The sequence below is a fragment of the Mesoplodon densirostris genome, chromosome 17 (genome assembly GCF_025265405.1).
Source record: "Mesoplodon densirostris isolate mMesDen1 chromosome 17, mMesDen1 primary haplotype, whole genome shotgun sequence".
NCBI lineage: Eukaryota > Metazoa > Chordata > Mammalia > Artiodactyla > Ziphiidae > Mesoplodon > Mesoplodon densirostris.
The window spans coordinates 63,579,615-63,599,044 of record NC_082677.1 but is presented as its reverse complement, the minus strand read 5'-3'; the positions used below and the strand labels follow the sequence as shown (position 1 = coordinate 63,599,044).

The 19,430-nt window shown below is 39.8% G+C and overlaps 1 pseudogene; it reads right to left on the bottom strand.

The window, feature by feature from the left end:
• Positions 1-19,430, bottom strand: part of LOC132477441 (ATP-binding cassette sub-family C member 4-like) — a 164,777-nt pseudogene that overhangs the window by 116,135 nt on the left and 29,212 nt on the right.

Genomic DNA, 19,430 nt, shown 5'->3' with positions numbered 1-19,430 from the left:
AAAATGTCCATTTCAAAGGCTAATGATTGTAACAGCAGCAGATGCCATTCACCAGGTGTTTACTGTATTCAAGGCACTGTGCTAAGAGTTCCATGAACATTCACTTCATCGTCATCTCATCCCTCGAGGTGATTTTATCTCAGGAAATGATCTTGGCTTAAAAAGACAGCAGACAGAATAGAAACCCAAGGCACTGAAGGCTGCTGATTTCAACATCCATCTTTATCAGGAGAAGTATGAGATCATGGTGTACAGCTTCAGGCGACAGGAATGCAATCAGCACTTAGCATCTGCCTGCTGTGAAAGCGGGGTAGGGTTGGGGGGACACGCAGATTCACATAGCCTGAGCCAAGGCCTCTGAATTTTACAGCCTCAGATGGATACAAATCCATGGTGATCTGTACAAGTCACAGAGCGCTGGGGAAACACAGGGAAGAATGTGTGAACACTTTTTTGAGGATTCTAAGAGACTGACAACTGAATGTCACAGGCTGGTTTAACAAACTGAAAGAGTGGCATGAATAATTTGCAGGTAGTAATCGCATCTGATGGAAATTCGGACCCAAAAGGAGCTGGGCTGGGAAGGTTGAGATGCTTGTCCGAGTTAACACCAGTTGTTCTGTGTCCTCTCAGCGCCAGCACCTGCATCCTGTGCTCTCCAGCGCAGGGCCCTCCCCGCCTTGTCACCCAGGGCAGCTGGCCCCGGCGCGTCTCTGAGGGACGGGTTAGCGGGGTAATGCCCGTATCACAGAGATGCAGGTTATCGTTTCACAGCTCTTCCAAATCAGTTTTCTCAGGGGATCCTCACAACCATCTTGTGAATAAGAAAAGTAAGAACTATCCTTTCCATTTACAGATAAGAAACATGAAGCTGGGAGGTAAGTAGTTGTCCTGAGTTTTCCTGGAAAGTTAGTGCGTTCCTTAGAGAAAGCCAGGAACTGTTCATACGCAGGAAATCCCAGAGCCACAGCTGCAGGCAGGAGGGGCCTGGAAGGAGGAGGAAGCTTCCAGAACTGTGACGTTATGACCAGGAGCCCTTGTGAACCAAATTGCATGATCTGGAGGTGCTTTTCCTGTTTCTCCCAGTCTCTGTCGTGGTATCAGTATAAAACTCAGAGTGAAGAGGAATGGAAGTCTGAAGGAACAATTCCAATCATAAGTGGAGAAAAATAGGGCTGTCTGACCTCTCTCCTATTATACCTATGGCTGAACAATTTCTTACAGCCACCGGATTAACTGATGCATCCCACTCTGCCATACCCTTTGTGCTCACGGGGAGGGTCCTTCCAGCTCCTTCTATGTCTAGCCTTAAGTAAAGTCACTTGGCTTGCCATTGTTGGTTGTCAGGAAAAATACCTGCTGAAATGTCAATTAGGAAAAAATCCAAATTACAGTTTTTTAGCAGATTTACATCATTTGATTGGACAACATTCACGTTTCAATAATCTGGCTCTCCCCAGGTGAGGGTCTTTTATGACTAACCCAGCCCGGCAGATTACCTGGGAAGCAGAGGTAAGATCAAAACAAAGGGCTCCATGGGAGCTGTGCCAACACCTTTCTTTGGGTACCCGTTAAAGACTGGTAACTGTTGCTCTCAGAGGCTCCCCAGTTAGGTTAGGTCCTTCAGATTTCATGCCCCTAAATTCTGAAGCAATTCAAAGAGGCTTTCTCCAAGAGTTTTATTTGTACTTGTTGGTCATACTATAGCCATCCTCATTGTGGACTGGATATTATATTATAAAAAAATATAAAATATTTTTCATAAAAAAATATATGTATACAATACATGGGTTTACATTTATATGTATCTATGTATATACATGTGAATCTTTTTTTTTTTTTTTGCGGTATGCGGGCCTCTCACTGTTGTGGCCTCCCCCGTTGCGGAGCACAGGCTCCGGACGCGCAGGCTCCGGACGCGCAGGCTCAGCGGCCATGGCTCACGGGCCCAGCCGCTCCGCGGCATATGGGATCCTCCCAGACCGGGGCACGAACCCGTATCCCCTGCATCGGCAGGCGGACTCTCAACCACTTGCGCCACCAGGGAGGCCCTACATGTGAATCTTTTATTGCCAGCTGTCTCAAACTGTTTATAGAAGTTGGCAGAAGATAAAAATAGTATCTAAGCAAAAAGTCAACATCTGAAGAAGGAAAAGAAAGATTCTGGTACATGATAAAAAACCCTTCCTTGAAGCAAATCCCATTTCTCCTTCCACATTTCCAGGAATTCCAAGGAGCCTAATCCAAGCTGCACACACAACTCCCCCCATCTGATTGGATTTCAGGCCCATATGATGACCCCCTCACCATGGCCAGTGCTTCTGTACCTCTGTCACACTATGGCACAGAGATGATGATGTGTACACAGCAAGAAGCATGTTGACCTAGAAGCAAGTGACCCAAGTCCTAATGCCCCAAGAAATAAGGGGAATCATTATGTTGATATGCTTATAACCCACTTGGAGCACAGCAGTTGGGAAATTCTATCCAAAGTCTATGAAGCCACATGAACAAATACAAGAACTTCCTAGATGAAATCTTTCACTTGAGAGTACATGGTGATTTCTCACAATTCAGAATCATTCTTTAGTTTGCAGAGAATGACAACCTACACCTGGAGTGGAAATTCCATTAGCCACATATTGTACTGAGATAGGGTTTAGGGCTAACCTTCTTGAATATTAACAGGGAGGGTAAGACCCTACGGCTACTCTTAATCTTAGTAAAAACTGGGATATACCAACAACATAAAAGGATAGTGGTTGGAATTAAATAAGATAATGTATACAAAAGGCTTACCAGTTCATATATAACAAATATAAACTGTAACTCCATCATTACCACCCTTCAGTATGCTCTGCGTGCCAGCAGCCAGGGGGAAAGAGAGGAGGTGTATTAATAGACTTACAGGCCCAAAGAATCTTATGAGTCTCATGAAGTTGGACCTTGAGAGGCAGCTCATTCTAACCACTAGAACAGCTTAGTACTATCCAAAGATGGATCAGAGCAGGTGCTATTTTTCCTAGATGTGGTAATAATGTCACATGTACCAAAGGGATTGTGGCTTTTCTCTGGTCACAGCGAAAAACGTATCTGAGGTCTATTTTGTTTGAAGATGCACTTTTAAAGTAATATGAGCAATAAACCTCATGCCTACAATTTCTGTCCTCTATTTTCTTCCCAAGTCTAGGTCTTCCAAAGATTGATAACCTTAGGGATATGGCAGCAAGTCAACATTTTTTGAGATGTTTGTTTTCTTATTCCATATCTTCTTTCTGTTTCAAGTTTTGCTTTTTCTTGTTGAAGACTTAGTTATGAAGCTACTGAGCATTTATGGGAGACTAAGGGAAAATGTGGTGGACCTCCGAACCAACAAAACCAAACGAGATTATTCAATATATTCCAAAGACAAGATCAATTTGATATTTGCTATTTCATGCACCATGAATTTGTGGGTTGATATCAATGGAAGTACAAAAGCTGGATTTCGTACACTAGTGAATCCCAGGAAATTCACTAGGATTATATTTTCCCTTCTGTCTGCATTGTCTGCTTTTGTTGGGTTTCGTGGGATCGTATCTGTTCTCTCCCATGAGGGGAGCAGTCCTAGATTCCCAGCTAGTTAGGGAATAACAGCCTGCTCAGCTCACCAAGCAGGTCTTTAAAAGTGCTTAAAGGTCTTAAAAGTGCTCACCTACAGAACACACTAACATGTGTCGATTTAAGAATTATTCTTTAAATAAGAAAAAAGAAAATTTCATAAGAAAGATGAGGTCTAAGCCCAGAAAGCAAAATGACTTGGAAAAAAAAACCATCTAATTTTAATAAATACATAAATGCCAAGGACACAAAATGAGGCTGAGTAGTTTAAATGTGTAACACCTGTATTTGCATGGTGGTTAAAAACATTAAAATTTCACCAGAAAGTCTTGACCTATAGAATTAACACTGTATTACAATATTGCAGATTTTAACACATTCTTTTCACAAGCACAGTTTGAAATACAAGGCCCCATTTGCCTCCTTGGCATTTAACTTCCAAATTGCTTACAGTCCTGTAGGAATTCCTAGGTATCTCTACCCACGTGTTACTTTAAACTTAATTCCAAGGGATTCTGTTCCTGCTAGTCTCTGTGAAGCTTATGTCAAAGAACGTGCTTTCTATAAACATCAGTAACAATGTATTCTTCTTATTTAATGCAAATAAATATGCCATCCATACTTCTGGCTCACTCTCTATTCTTATTTAATTCTCTCTTGCTCACTCTGATATCTATTTTGGGCACAATGTGAAATATATATTTAGTCATAAAACCACTTAATCAGTAGACATTACTTTTATTATTTGTTTACAGTATTAAAAAATAAAACCAGGATCATTAAGATTGCTAACACCTCAAAAGAATTTCAAAGCTTTTAATTCTACGGTCAGACTCTTAAGAATTCTGTTTCAAGCTGTGATAAGTACAAATCATCCAGATTTCCTTAAACTATTACTGATTTTGCAAAAGATATAACTTAAGTGCAATAAACTTTTGGCAAGAAAACAAGGCAAGATTTCCTTGTGATTTAGAGAGGGAAAAAAATGACAACTAGTTTTTGATCAGTAAGCTGTTTACTGATGTGGGTGTAGGAGAGACTCTTTACCTATACATTCTGGAAACATATGAGATTAAAAAACAACCTTTCAATGAAATGGCTGTCACACAGACTGTGCTGCTGGCTAACACAAGATTCTTGTGGAGACAGTAAAATCCTGAACAGACTACACAAAACTCTGAAAGAATTAAGAAATAAAATGTAACTCCTATCCTACAATACTCACTACCCTTCAATTACAGTACAAATAGAAGCAAAAGGAAAAACATGGAAGGTTTCTAAATGTAAGCTCCTAAACTTAATGCCAACCTAGGGTTAGTGTTGAGTCTGCATGTAAGCTGACAGAGTACCTTGCACCTCTCAGGAGGTTCAGAGATCAGCTCTGGTTACCAGATCCCTCGTTTCTCACCTCTGTTTCCTTTGACCTCACCCACCTCGGTTAACTCTGTTCAATCAGAACACTGGGGTGTCATATCTGTATGATGAGATGTACACAAACCCTAAGACTAAGCTTTTCTAAACTTGTCTTTTCCTTGGGATACACGAATCACACCTTCATCCCTCATTTGGCTGCCTTGGATCTTTTCACAACCACACCAGCTCTGGGACCTGTGTATCCTTCAATTAGCTCCCAATTGAGAGTCACAGCTAACTGCGCTGAAGAGTGAATGGTGGTGTCTGGTTCACAGTTTGTTAATCAACACAACAGAAAGCACTGGGGAAACATAGTGCACTTCTTCCCTTGTGTTCAGCATATCTCACTGATCAATAGTTTCCTTTCTACCTTTTGTCAGGGTTCATGCTTATTACAAAATTCAAGACTGAAGTCCATTTATTTGCTGCTTTTAAAAGGCACACCTTAAAAATAATAGCACATGAAGCTGGAGATGAAACGTTGAAAAAGGTTCCCCATAAAAACACTAGCCAAAAGAAAGCTGGAGTATCTATCTACACCACTATGAACGTGAAGTTAGGAAGGATTCCTAGAAATAAGGAAAACGTTTCATAAGAATAAAGGGTCGATGTATCCAGAAGATATTTTTTTAATCTAAATTTATAGCATCCTTTAATAACATAGCTCCAAAATATATAAAGGAAAATCTGACAGAACTCAGGAGAAATAGGCAATTCCATGCTCACAGTGGGAGAATTAAACTCACCTCAATAACTGATAAAACAAGCAGATAAATATCAAGAGGGATATAGAAGATTTTGAAAACATGATGAACAAACTTGACCTAATTAAGAAATATACAATACTGCAGTAAATAACTACATAATACATTCTTTTCAGTTACATGTATGCTATACTAAAGCAAGAATCAACAAACTTCAAGGGACAGAAATTGTACACAACATATTCTAACCTACATGGATTTAACTAGAAATTGGTGACAAAAAGGTAGCTAGAAAATTAGTAAATGTTTGGAAGCTCACTAATACACTTGAAAATATTACCTAGTTCAAAAATTCCAATAAAATTAGAAAGTATTTTGACAAAAGAAAATGAAAATCTACTAATATTAAAATTTGAGGGCTGCAAACTAAAGCTGTGCTTAGAGGTAACTTTACAGTTTAAACATTTTTTTAAAGGCTACAGAGAATACATGGGAAATCTCTATATCGTCCTCGTAATTTTGCTGTGAACTGCAAAAATATCCTAACAAAAAATAAAGTCTTACAAAAAGAAAAAGCTAAAAGTCAAGAATTTAAAATATATCTTATAATTTAAAAAAAAACCCAGCATATTAAACTAAAGTATGTAGAAGAATGGAAATAAGAAAAAAGTAGACATGAATGTAATAGAAAACTAACTTCTAAGCAGAAAAATCAACAAATACAAAGCTTGGTTCTTTGAAATCACCGTGAAATGTAAGGGAAAAAACAAAAACAAAAAATGGGAAATTTACCATTAATTTGAATTAAAAGAGGATAGCACAAGAGATACCATGGGTATTATAAAGAGGATATAATAAACATTGTGCTGATAAATTTTTAAATTTTAAGGCAAAGGACAAATGTCTTGAAAAATGACATACAAAGACTGACGTAAGACACAGAAAATCTGAATAATTCCATATTGAATTAAGAATTTGAATCCAGGGGAATTCCCTGGTGGTTCAGTGGTTAGGACTTGGCACTCTCACTGCCAGGGTGCTGGGGTGCCAGGTTCAATCCCTGGTCGAGGAACTAAGAGCCTGCAAGTTGCATAGCGTGGCCCCCAAAAAATAAATAAATAAAAGAATTTGTATCCACAGAAAAGACTTTAAGCCAAGAGGGCTACACAAATAAATTGTACAAAAGAAGTTTTACCAAACTCTTCCAGGAAATTTGAGTATGTAAAAACCAGACAAAGACATTAAAAGAAAGAAAAATTATAAACCAAACTGTCTTAGGAACATGAAACAACATACCAATAAACTGAATCTAACAATATAAAAATGATAATACTCCACAATCAAACTTGGCTAGGCAAGTTCAAAATTCACAGGGCTGGCTGTTACAAAGGCTACGCTGGAACTCTTGTGCAGGAGCTGAGGCTATTACCCACAGGCAGAATTTCTTTTTCTTCAGGGAAGGCTTAGCTCCTAAGCCCTTCCAACTGACTGAACTGTGCCCATCCAGACTATCCAGGATAATCGTTCTTACTTAAAATCAACTGATTAGGGACTTTAATCACATCTACAAAATACCTACACAACAACACCTAGATTACCTTTTGATTGAATAACTGTGGAATGTAGTCTGGTCAAGTTGACACGTAAAACTGACCACCACAAAATGGAAATATTTCCTATGTCTTTTTTGAGGCCTGCATAATTCTGATACCAAAAGCTGACAAAATAGTTCAAGAAAAGCAAATTACAGACCAATATTCTCATGAACAACAGAAACAAAAATTCTTGCCAAACATTAACAAATTACATACAATAATACATTAAAAAAGAAGATACTATATCATGACCAAGTGGAGTTTATTCCAGGAATGTAGGGTTAACCTTCAAATACCAATCACTATAATTCACATTAAAAGAATAAAGGTGAATAATTATATGATTATCTGAAGAGATGTAGAAAAAATATTTGTCCAAATTCAACACCTATTCTTGATTTTAAAAAAAAAAGTAAAACTCTTGGCAATTGAGGAATTAAAGGAAAAGTTTTCAATCTGATAACAGATATCTACCTAAAAAATCACAGTTCAGATCATTCACAATGAAAAAATATTGAAAGATTTTGCCCTAAGAGTACAAGAATGTCTTATCACTTCTATTCCATGGTGTACTGGAAACTCTGGCCAAAACAATAAGTCTAGAAAGGAAAATAAATATTGGAAATGAAGAAGTAAAACTGTCATTATTTACAGCTGACATGATTGTTTATGTACAAAATCCTACAGAATTTTTAAAAGCACCACCACCAACTCCAGGAAATGCAAAATGAATTCACAAATAAATCAACTGTATTTCTATAAACTAGCAACAAGCAGTTGAAAACGGTATTAAAAACAGTACAATAATGTCATGAAAAAAACATCAAATATTCAGGAATAAATTAAACCAAAGAAGTGTAAGATGTCTATACTAAAAATTACAAAACATTCCTAAAATTAAAGAAAACCTAAATAAGTAGAGAGATACCATATTCATAATTGCAGATTCAACATTGTTAAGACTCAGGCTCCTCAAATCAATCTATAGATAAAAGAAAATATTAATAAAAATTCCAGCAGGAAAAAACAACTTGAAAAGGCTTCTAAAATTTACACAGAAAAGAATCTAGAATGATCAAAACAAGCTTGAAAAAAAAAACCAAGCTTGACAAAGAAGTACAAAATTAGAAGACTTAAACTACTGGATTTCAAGTCTTACTAAAATGTATAATAACCAAGACTGCAGTATTGGTATAAGGATAGATAAACAGGTCGAAACTACTGGATTTCAAGTCTTACTAAAATGTATAATAACCAAGACTGCAGTATTGATATAAGGATAGATAAGCAGGTCGGTGGAACAAAATAAAGAATACAGACGCAGACGTCCTCAAATACAGTCAAATGATTTTTAACCAAGGCGCCAATTCAGTGCATAAAAGTGTTTTTAACAAATGTGGCTAGAATAACTAGAAAAAAATAAACCTCAACCATGTACTACTCTTCCATACACAAAAAACAACGCAAGATGCATCATCAATTTCTAAAAAGGTAGAATAGGGAAGTATCAATATCTTCACGCTCCTAAGGATAAAAAGATTTCTTAGGATACAAAAACATGAACTACAAAAGAAACAAAAGAGTACATGTTAGACTTCATCAGAATTGAAACTTGATCTCCATTAAGGATGTAAAAAGGCAAGCCACAGACTGGAAGAAACTATTCACAAAGGAATAGTATTAAATATATATTAAAATAAATATCTCCAATGGGGATTTGAGGGAGGGGGTGGGGAAGGGATCAACACACCACAGAAACCTCAAAATGACAAAGTCATTGTTCAGTGAGAGAGGCTGAGATGCTTTCTACACACTTTCCCTGACATCTCTACACAATGAAATGCAAGGGTCAGTGGTACTGAGACAAGCAAAGGCAGTTCCACTCTTTGCTTCTATAAAAGCAAGTGACCCAACCCTATTATGCCCTGGTCTCAGGCTTGCTTTGTTCTCAATATCCAGATGCAGCAGCTTGTTCTTTTGCGCTCCCCCCTCTGGAAAGAAATGACTGCGTACACCTCCTCCACATTTTCTTTTTCTTGGGCATTTTCACTTCATAAAGCTGCAGTCAATGTGTTTTGTGTGTGGTGAGGAGGGAATGACACGTTCCATGGTGGTCCCCGCCACTGCCAGCATTGGTGGCTCAAGTAGCCTCAGGATTAGCCCTTTGTGTCCATGAAAGGATATGAAAAGTCAGTTGTTTAAGCTCAGCCAAGCTGCTGATTTTTTTTTTTTTCCCTGAATGAGGGGTGTGTGGGGAAAAAGGTTTTGCAATTCAATTTTCCTCAATAAATTACAGCATTTTGCTGAAGGCAGCTGTGTGCAAGTTCACATTCTCAGAGCAGTCCCAAACTTTTAAAACAAAATTAAAATGCCTAAACCTGACTTCCACATCTTACCTTCATCTTTACTTATTTTACTAATAGGAAGACTTCTTGGAAGTGATGATTTTAATGACAAGCATTGTAGATAATTAAGATTCCTTACTCAGTGTTATCTGGGACTCTGGCAAATCGTATGAAAACTACATTAATTTGAAATATTTCGTGCTCAATGGTCTATCTTGAAAATAATTGATTTTTATTCTGTGAGTCTACATGGGAAAATGTCCATTAAAATCTTCAGGGATTACAAACCTAGAATCTCTGTAATACAAACTCACGAGGCGATATTTATGAGCCTGGAAACTGTCCGTGACAATAATTTTAATGCAACATAATGCCATTATCAGACTATTTCTCCTACTTAAAAATACGTGTGGTGTTTATTTATTTTAAAATTTTTATGTATTTATTGATTTGGCTGCACAGGGTCTTAGTTGCGGCACACAGGATCATCGATCTTCGTTGCGGCATGTGGGATCTTTTAGTTGTGGCATGCAAACTCTTAGTTGAGGCATGCGGGATCTAGTTCCCTGACCAGAGATTGAACCCATGCCCCCTGCACTTGGAGGATGGAGTCCTAGCCACTGGACCACCAGGAGAGTCCCTACATGTGGTATTTAAAAAATAACCACCCATTATTTAGTGCTCAACATGCACTTAGATGTTATGCAAAGAATTTTATTAAAACAACTTCATTTTGTTTTCCCAACAACCCTTACAGAATTTGGTATTATTTTATTTTACAGATAAGGAGGTGTGGCTTTGTGGGGCAGAGACAGTAAGAGGGAGAGCTAGGACTCAAGCTTGGAAAGGGAGACTGGGGGCGTCCCCACTCTACCACACTTTAAAGCTGCTGATGTCATAAATGATTATCGTGTGGAATCACACTACATAATTTTTTTTTAATGCTTCCTTCCTTCTTCCTTTGGAATTGCAAACAGCTCCACTTTGGCCAGCAACTATAATGTGACTGGACAGGCAACATATCTGGTAGCTGCAAGAGTCAGTGTACATGATGGTGTACAAACTCGTGAGCGCCCCTCTGTTGGGATGTGGTCTCTGAATGACATTGCCTGTGGGAATGGACTGTCTTGCAGTGTGGACCACGACTCAGGATCCAGGGTTTTCATCAGCCATACTTGGCATCACTATTACAAAATATTAAATGAATTATCTGATATCTCATTTACGGGAATGACAAGGAATTAGATGAGGAAAAGTATATGGAATAAACACTTTAGAAGTAGTAAAAATAAAAATGAACATGATCAAGTATCTTCCAAGGTTTATCAAATATACCAAGGATAAGCAGAATCATCAAAAATGAGTTCGAACACATTTGGCACCAACTATGTCCTTTAAAACAGAACTGAACAAACAACACCTTCAAGCCTCTTCCTGATTCCACTCTCAGTTGACAACAGAGAGAAAAGACTGGTTGCTACTGGGAACACGGCTTCAGCAGCCCCTCCTGCCCCACCATCCACAGCAGCCTGTACCTCTCATCTGGGATCAAAGGTCGCTTTCTAGAAGCCACGCCCACCTGGACCAGGCTCCCTCACTACCTCCAGCCCCACACCCAGTCTGCCTTCCAGGACTTGCGCCAGGGCGCTGCCACAGTTAGGATTCCAAAGGCGGCAAGGGGTGGATCTCTGTGTGTCTCCCTCCCCTTGGGGGCCTGGAGGGGAGGATTCTGGCCTGACTCACCCCTGCACTTTCAGGGCATCAACGCTAATCCCTGTTTGTGGAGGGGAAGGAGCGACAGAGGAAAATATTACCCACCACACACCCCCAACCCCCAAACTAAACACCCAACCAGCAACTCCTCCGCAGACCCTACGTTCCGGATGGGCCTCTCTCTGGTTTTACTCAAACTCCTTCCGGGAGTAGCCTGCATTCCCTTCAGCTTCCTCCATGCCTCCTCCATTCTCAGCCCTTTGCAATCTGGCCCCTCCCATCTGAAACCTGCTTCTTAGGTCACCAGAAGCCTCCTGATTTCTAAATCAACCGACAACTTTCCAGGGACTTACCTTCTCCTTTGCACTTAACAGACTTGTCCTTCCTCGGTCCCCCAGCCTATTTCCTCCTCTCTTCCTTGTGTGTCTCCTCTGCTGCCCTCCTCTCTCTGCTTCTCTCTGAATATAAAGGCTTCCATAAGGATCTCTGCTCCCGAAATGCTTCACTCTCTCTCTGGGCAATCTTATCCATTTTTACAGATTCAGCTTTTACCTGCTCAGTGAAGAATACACAGGTGCCATACTCATCCCAGGTCTCTCTTTCAAACACCAGACTCTTACGTCCAATGACCTGCAGGACACCTCCCCCTGGAGGTCCCAAACTTCAAGATAACTGAACTAAAAGTGGCACAGCTGGGACTGGGAATCAGTGAGGCCAGAATTTTCTCTCCTCACACGACTGCACATGTTTTATCTGAAATCAGGTAGCATCTATTCCTGTCCCTCTATACGTCATACAAAAACGTGACGGATTCTGATCATGATGGTTAACTAACCAGGGGCTCAGCACACGGTGGGCTGGCCAGCTTTGGAAACCTAACCTTGGCCTTGCTTGTAGTAGCAAAGAAACAGAACCTTTCACAAAATCTCAATGTAATTAATAGTCACTGTCAAAACGTGACACCGTTATAGTGAAAGACTGCTTCTGGGGATAAATCACGCGGCTTAACCCAGCAGGACATATTTATAAAATAAGTTTGCAGAAGAGAAAAAAAAAATCAGACATAATCCCATCAAACATCTTTGCAGTAAAAGTACTCTACCTCTGAGTCACAGCTTAGCTCACGCTGGTAAACAGTGGAAGCCTTTGCCCATAGGCTATGCTGTTTGCAGTGAGATATTCATTGCTGCAAGTCTCTGTGCAGCTTCTGATAAATACATTTCATTTCCAAAATTAATTAATTAATGAAGAAAGTCCCCACAGCTTGAATCACTTTAAAGGAGACAAAATTCAGTAACAGAAAAAACATCCCACATGAGCAGCAATACTGAATGAGAGGATGAGAGATGAGATGACCCAGCATTATTCTTTAGAACCTCAAGCTCACAGACAAAACAAAGGCTGGATACAAGATATTCCTGTGGGTATTTCTGTCTTTTTTTTTAAAAAAAGACACCTTATGACAGAGCAATCAACGTGTGAAAAGAAAAGCTGTCTACAAAAACAAAAAAGACATTTTCTGAGATGACTCTGATCCCTTACTCAAATTATTGGCTTAAAGGTACTTGCTTTTAAAGGCTTTGTATCTTCCATAACCGGTCTCTATTGTCCTTGTTAAAGTATTATTTTCACCTTATTATTACTATTCTTTTCTTTGTAAGTAACCACACCTGGCTTTATCCAAAAAAAAACTGGTGCAGTAAATATCTGTCCTTTGTGGTAATCCGATGCATAATTTAGTTAATCTAGGCTACCATGAGAGGTGATTCTCTGTTGTGAAATGTGCTCACAGTAAAGGGAATCCACGCCAGATACCTGAACGGCAGCGGGAGAACCACTTACCAAGCATGTAGCTGCTTCGAACCAACCTTGACCGTGACTGTGTAGCCACTCCTACAGCAGGTGTCACTCATGTTAACTCAGCCTCCCGACCACAACCACACCTTTCTCTTACAAACGTGGCCTTTTACTTAATTAAGATAACACAGTCAGGCTGAAAGGCCCATCTCAGCCCCTGTGAAAAGGCCTGGAAAAACAGGCACTTTGCTTTGCGCTGTGAGAACTCTGACGTGACTGTCACGTTACCTGGATGAAATCAAGAAATGTCAGGGGCAGCAAGTCACCCATATGCCCAATGTCTTTAGAGAAACGATTCAAAATTCTTCCTGCAAGAACAGGATATGAGAAATTACTCATTTCCCCAGACAGGCCCTTTAAGAGAAACAACTCACAAACAAATCAAAACAATATTTTAAAAGTATATGTATGTAATATATTACAGATTCATATGAAATAAGCCAATGTCAGTGGTAAAGAAAGAGAAAACAGAATGATATCTAAAGAGAAACAAAAATGCCACCAAATGGCAGTGGGTGGGAGAGCTGAAACTGAAACCTGGTTTTTATTATAAAAGACTTGGGGGAGGGGCTTCCCTGGTGGTGCAGTGGTTAAGAATCCGCTTGCCAATGCAGGGGACGTGGGTACGAGCCCTGGTCTGGGAAGATCCCACATGCCACAGAGCAACTAAGCCCATGCACCACAACTACCGAGCCTGTGCTCTAGAGCCCGCGCGCCACAACTACTGAGCCCGTGTGCCACAACTACTGAGCCCGTGTGCCACAACTACTGAAGCCTATATGCCTAGAGCCCATGCTCCGCAACAAGAGAAACTACCACATTGAGAATCCCGCGCACCGCAACGAAGAGTAGCCCCCGCTCACTGCAACCAGAGAAAGCCCGCGTGCAGCAATGAAGACCCAACGCAGCTAAAAATAAAATAAATAAATTTATTTAAAAAAAAAAGAATAGGGAGAAAATCATGTGGCAATAACGGGAAGGGCTGGTGGATTTGAGAATGTTCCCTCCTTTTAGATCCATCCCATCTAAGACTCATTCCAAGTGCTAAGTCAGCAAATAAGCAGTTGCACAATACCTAAATTAATCCTAATTGTCACACTAATTTTGCTTTAGTTATCAAAAGTAATTTTGCTAAGTGATACTTTTTAAATAAACATAATTATAGCTTCTCTGTAATTTTTTCCCTCCAGATGGTTCACAGGACCTCACGTTTTGGGAAATTGTAGATTCCTGCCATTTCTAAGTTGTGAGTTTACTACTGGGGTAATAAGTTGTTATTTTCAGAGGTGCACTGGGTGTGACAGACACAAACTCATGCTTAAGCATCCAAGAAGACCAGAGGGATGGAAGCAGGAAAACAGAAATATTACTTAGTGACTAAAGATGATCATTAATTTTATTTCCCTTCTCAGAATCCACGAAAACAGTATATCCTAAAGGCTGCAGGATTGGAAGATGAGAAATAATTTCTAATAAATATCTAATGTGAACTAAAAATGCCGCCTGCCATATCAAGTAAACAAAGGATACTGCAGCCATCAGGCACTGCAGCTAACCCTGCGATGGTGCACCCTGAGGAAACTCAGGATGAGAAAACACAGGATACTGGCCCCAGTTAGCTGAGGTGCACATCAAAGGAATGATTTCAGTGAGCCTAGACTGTTGCATCTTCCCATACATAGAAAAGCAGTAAATTCCCTGACTTGAGATATCTGGTTTTCTTTTATTAACAGTAATCTTTTGATATGCTGACTACCTGTTCTTTGCTGCAAAAACTCCTATGTATCCTGGCTCCCCCCCACCCCCCGCCTTGCCTCTTTGGAGCAGTGTCTCAGAGCTATCTCAGAGGCGTGTCCCGGGCTTAAGTCCTCAGTTTTGTCCACAGAATAAAGCATAACTCTCAACTTTCAGGTTGTACTTTTTTTTTTTCAGTCGACAATAGTCGTTTTATGATTAAATTTAAAGAAATTGAAGACACACACACACACACACTCACACACAAACATATAGCCTATTTTGGGGTAGCAACTCTTGAGAAATATGTTATCTAGGCCCTTGAACTTCTTTCATAATTGAGGCTCCAGGAAGCCAGCCTGCAGGTGAGATGTGGGACCTCTAGGTGCTCTTCCTGACCTCTGTCGGAGGTGACTTTCTCCCGAGACCCTTCACACCAAGCCACAGCTGGACACTGAATGAGCAGAGGTTGGGCGCTGGGTTTCCGCTGCCGGGATGAGCCAGCTCTGCTGTCCTCCACGGGGCTCCTGGCTCACCGGAAGCACAGGGTGCGCCCAAGCCGGGAGCTGCAGACATTGGAGGCTTTCGCCCTTGGCCAGGCCAGGCCGTCACAGGCTGGGCCTCAATTCTCCTGTCTCAGACTTAGGAAATCCAGACTCCAGAAACCGTCTTTTAGTGACACGTTTGGAGGACCAGGGACAAATTTTCGGAGCCTCTAGGAATGCTTGCTTTAGAAGGTGATTCTCAGGATTAAATGGGCTCATGCAGTGAAGAACCCAGTCACAATGCCCGGTGAGTTCACAGGTGCTCAACCACCAAGGTGAGATAATGACTATTCCCCCAGGTTCTGCAGCATCATGTCACCTCGGAAAGTCTACCAGACACTGTAGGAATGTCCACCTGTTAAAATGCACTTGCTGATTCAGGAGTGTTGGGGGGAGCTAGAGAGTCTGCATTTCTTCCCAGCGGTCAGGTGACCCCCCTTTCTGCTATTTCCCCGATCACATTTCAAGGGGCAAGAAGATGGGAATCATTTAATCAATTCTGCTTTAGGAACTTTAAAATCAGATGGGCATTTTTTCCACATATTCTTATGGATTTTGCGGCCTCCCAGCCATTTTTTAACTTCCCAAAGTAGCAATATAGAAATAAGGAAAATACACGTCACAAAAGACATAGTTTAAAGGCTTGTGATTTCTTTGACGGAAAAATGCAACTTTTTAACATAGCAGGATTCAGAAACACTGCAAGTATGATTTGTCTTAGTAAGTGTTGAAAGCAGTACAGGAATTTTTTAAGATGAAAAGGCTATTCAGGGATGAACAGTAAGTGAAAACTACCCCTTTACCTTTCACCAGATGTGCAAGTCTTAAGGTCTGAGAGACCCAGGGTTGGCAAAAAGTGTAAAATACAAGGAAAACAAAAACAATGAGAAAAACTATCTCCCCACATACAATGACTACAAAAATGGAACCGAACGTCAAAGCAGGTCAAAAAACTAAAGAAGTCTTGTTCACCAATGAGCTGAGTGTAGAAAATGTGAAATCAGAAAGTTCAGTAGCTACTTCCTTGCACTAAGAAACATTAAGAGAATGAATGGTATTTGCAGAGTATTTCAACAGGCTTAGGGATAGACTGTTGTAAACAGAGCTGGGATTTCACGTTCATGGCCTCATAGTGTTAAAGTTTTCTCAAAAGTCTCCAAATGAAATCCTTACGATGAATTCCCTTCACACACATGCCAGGACTCTTCATCCAAAGGACACGTGCTCCCTGCTGGAGTATCTCCAGGGAGGTAGAGGGAAGGGGGGTTCACATGAACACCGGGAACCCAATCCATTTTCAGTCTGTTCTGTTAGACAGGGATTTCTCACATCAAACCGAATCTTGCCTTCCTGGAACATCCAACCTCTGCCGCTTCTTCTGCCCTTATAACCACACAAAATGAACCTAATTTCTCTTGATATGGCAGCCTTTCAAATACTTGAATGAAGTGAATCATATCCTTTCCAGCAACTACTCCTTGGTGCCTCAATGATCCCTCATAAGGCTCGGGGTCCTATCTTGGCCGCTGCCTCTTGACCAGACTCAGATGGCCAGTCTCAGTTTAATGCCTTGTGCTCAGGATTAAAATCAGTGCCCCAGGTACTGGGGTAAATTGGTATCACCACCTCCCCTATCCTGCATAGAATACAGTGAATCATGAAGCCAACAATAACAGTAAATTCTGGAGGCCAGATCACATTTTGGACACAAAATGTGAATCCAATGTGAATCCAATCCATTTTACACAAAATGTGTAAAATGAAAATCCACATCGCTCTGCACAGGCAGATTTGGGAGAATAGCTGAGCAATATGTATAAACAACTCTAGGAGTGCATCCCTTCTGAACCCAAAATTCCATTTCTAGGAACATATCCCCAAGAGTTAATAAGTTCATCAGAAGGTTGAATGTGGCATATTTGTCAAGTCAGAAGTAGAAAAAACCCGAACGAGTCTGAAACAAGTCTATAACGTATTACGTACAATTTTAATTTTACTGTGATTGCGCCCCTCCTACCGTCTCATTGCAGCTTCTCCTCTGTCTTTGGATGTGGGGTATCTTTTTTGGTGAGTTCCAGTGTCTTCCTGTCGATGACTGTTCAGTAGTTAGTTGTGATTACGGTGCTCTCACAAGAGGTAGTAAGTGCACGGCCTTCTACTCTGCCATCTTGAACCACGCTCATTACCATGTTAGGTAAACCTCAAAGTATAGGCACATGTCAGAGCACTGTGATCCCAGACATGGATGGGAAATGAAAGAAAGAAACACACAGCCTGTCTCGTGTAGAGATTCTCTGTAAGAAGTTCCTTCCAAGGGGACAAGCTAGCTTAACACCATGTGACACAGCCAACGTTTTAGCAACTCTTCAACAACATTGAAACACATTTGTATCGAATGTAGGGTGTTTCATACACCACACAAAAAATGGATTCCTAAATCATTCTGCAAAGTGAATGTTCATTTATCTTTCCACACACACATAAATTGGAATAAAAGCTTATATGATCTTATATTTAGATTTTCTCTGGTAGGAAAAAAATATCAGTAAAGCTTTTTGTACAAGATGGGTCAACATGCACAGTGATTTTCTCCCAAGAATCTCCTCCAATTTCAAATATCAAATGTAATCAGGCACTAAATGCATTAACAAGACATATATGCTGAGAAACTTGGTGTCCGACTTACCTATTGGATTTCTATCAAAGAACAATACCGGAGCTCTCAAAATGGACTCCAACATTTTGTTGTGCCAAATTTGTGAAGAATTAACAAGAACGCAGAATATCAACAGAGATCTTGTGATGCCGAAAAGGACAGTACCTACAGTTAGAACTGAAATAAAGAAACATCATTCAGCACAAGATCTATGCCTTTCCTTCCATGATGCTAAATCATGGCAGGCAGTTTATAAAGATATTATGTATTTTATTCTATAAATATAATTTATATATAAATTCATAAATAGAATATAGAATAAATTTATTATATAATGGATTAAGAGTTTAATACATTCACAAGATACATTTAAGGAAGAATATAAAAATCACTATGTTCCTCTCATTAAACAGAAACCACATGGGAAAAAAAATCATGTATAAACCACAATTTAATTCTATGCTTTTCTAATTCAATTACAAGTTCTAATAAAAACTCAGAAGAAAGAAAATTATAAAAAGTAGTTAATCTTCCTTTTTCCATATTTCAAATCTTACTAATTAAAACATGTCCCATAATCTAAAATTGAGGAATGCTTTGGTACCATCATGAATTAACAGGGAACAGGAGAAATGATTCACCGTTTCCTTGTAAATGGTAAATTTACATCGAAATTTAATTCCACGTAAAGTAGTTAATTCCATGCCCAAGTAGCTTTAAAGAGTATGAAAACATCATATTAAGTTGCAAGCAGAAAATCTCTTAAATAATTGAATTGCAAGAAAATACAGATTATATATATATATATATATATATATATATATTTTTTTTTTTTTTTTTTGTGGTACGCAGGCCTCTCACTGCTGTGGCCTCTCCCGTTGCGGAGCACAGGCTCCGGACGCGCAGGCCCAGCGGCCATGGCTCACCGGCCCAGCCGTTCCGCGGCATGTGGGATCTTCCCAGACCGGGGCACGAACCCCTGCATCAGCAGGCAGACTCTCAACCACTGCACCACTAGGGAAGCCCCTACAGATTATATTTTAACATGACATAATTAATCTAAATGAGCAACTAATCTCTAAGTGTTTTATAGAAATGCAAAGCATTTGGAAATGAACATAATCACTTAAACTTATATTTTATTAACAACATAAATGAGTACCTGCTATGCATATAAAAATTAAAATAGCCCTAACATCTCTTGAACTGACAATGCTAAATAGAGTGGACATAACTTCTATAATAAATATTCCATCAAGTACTTCTTT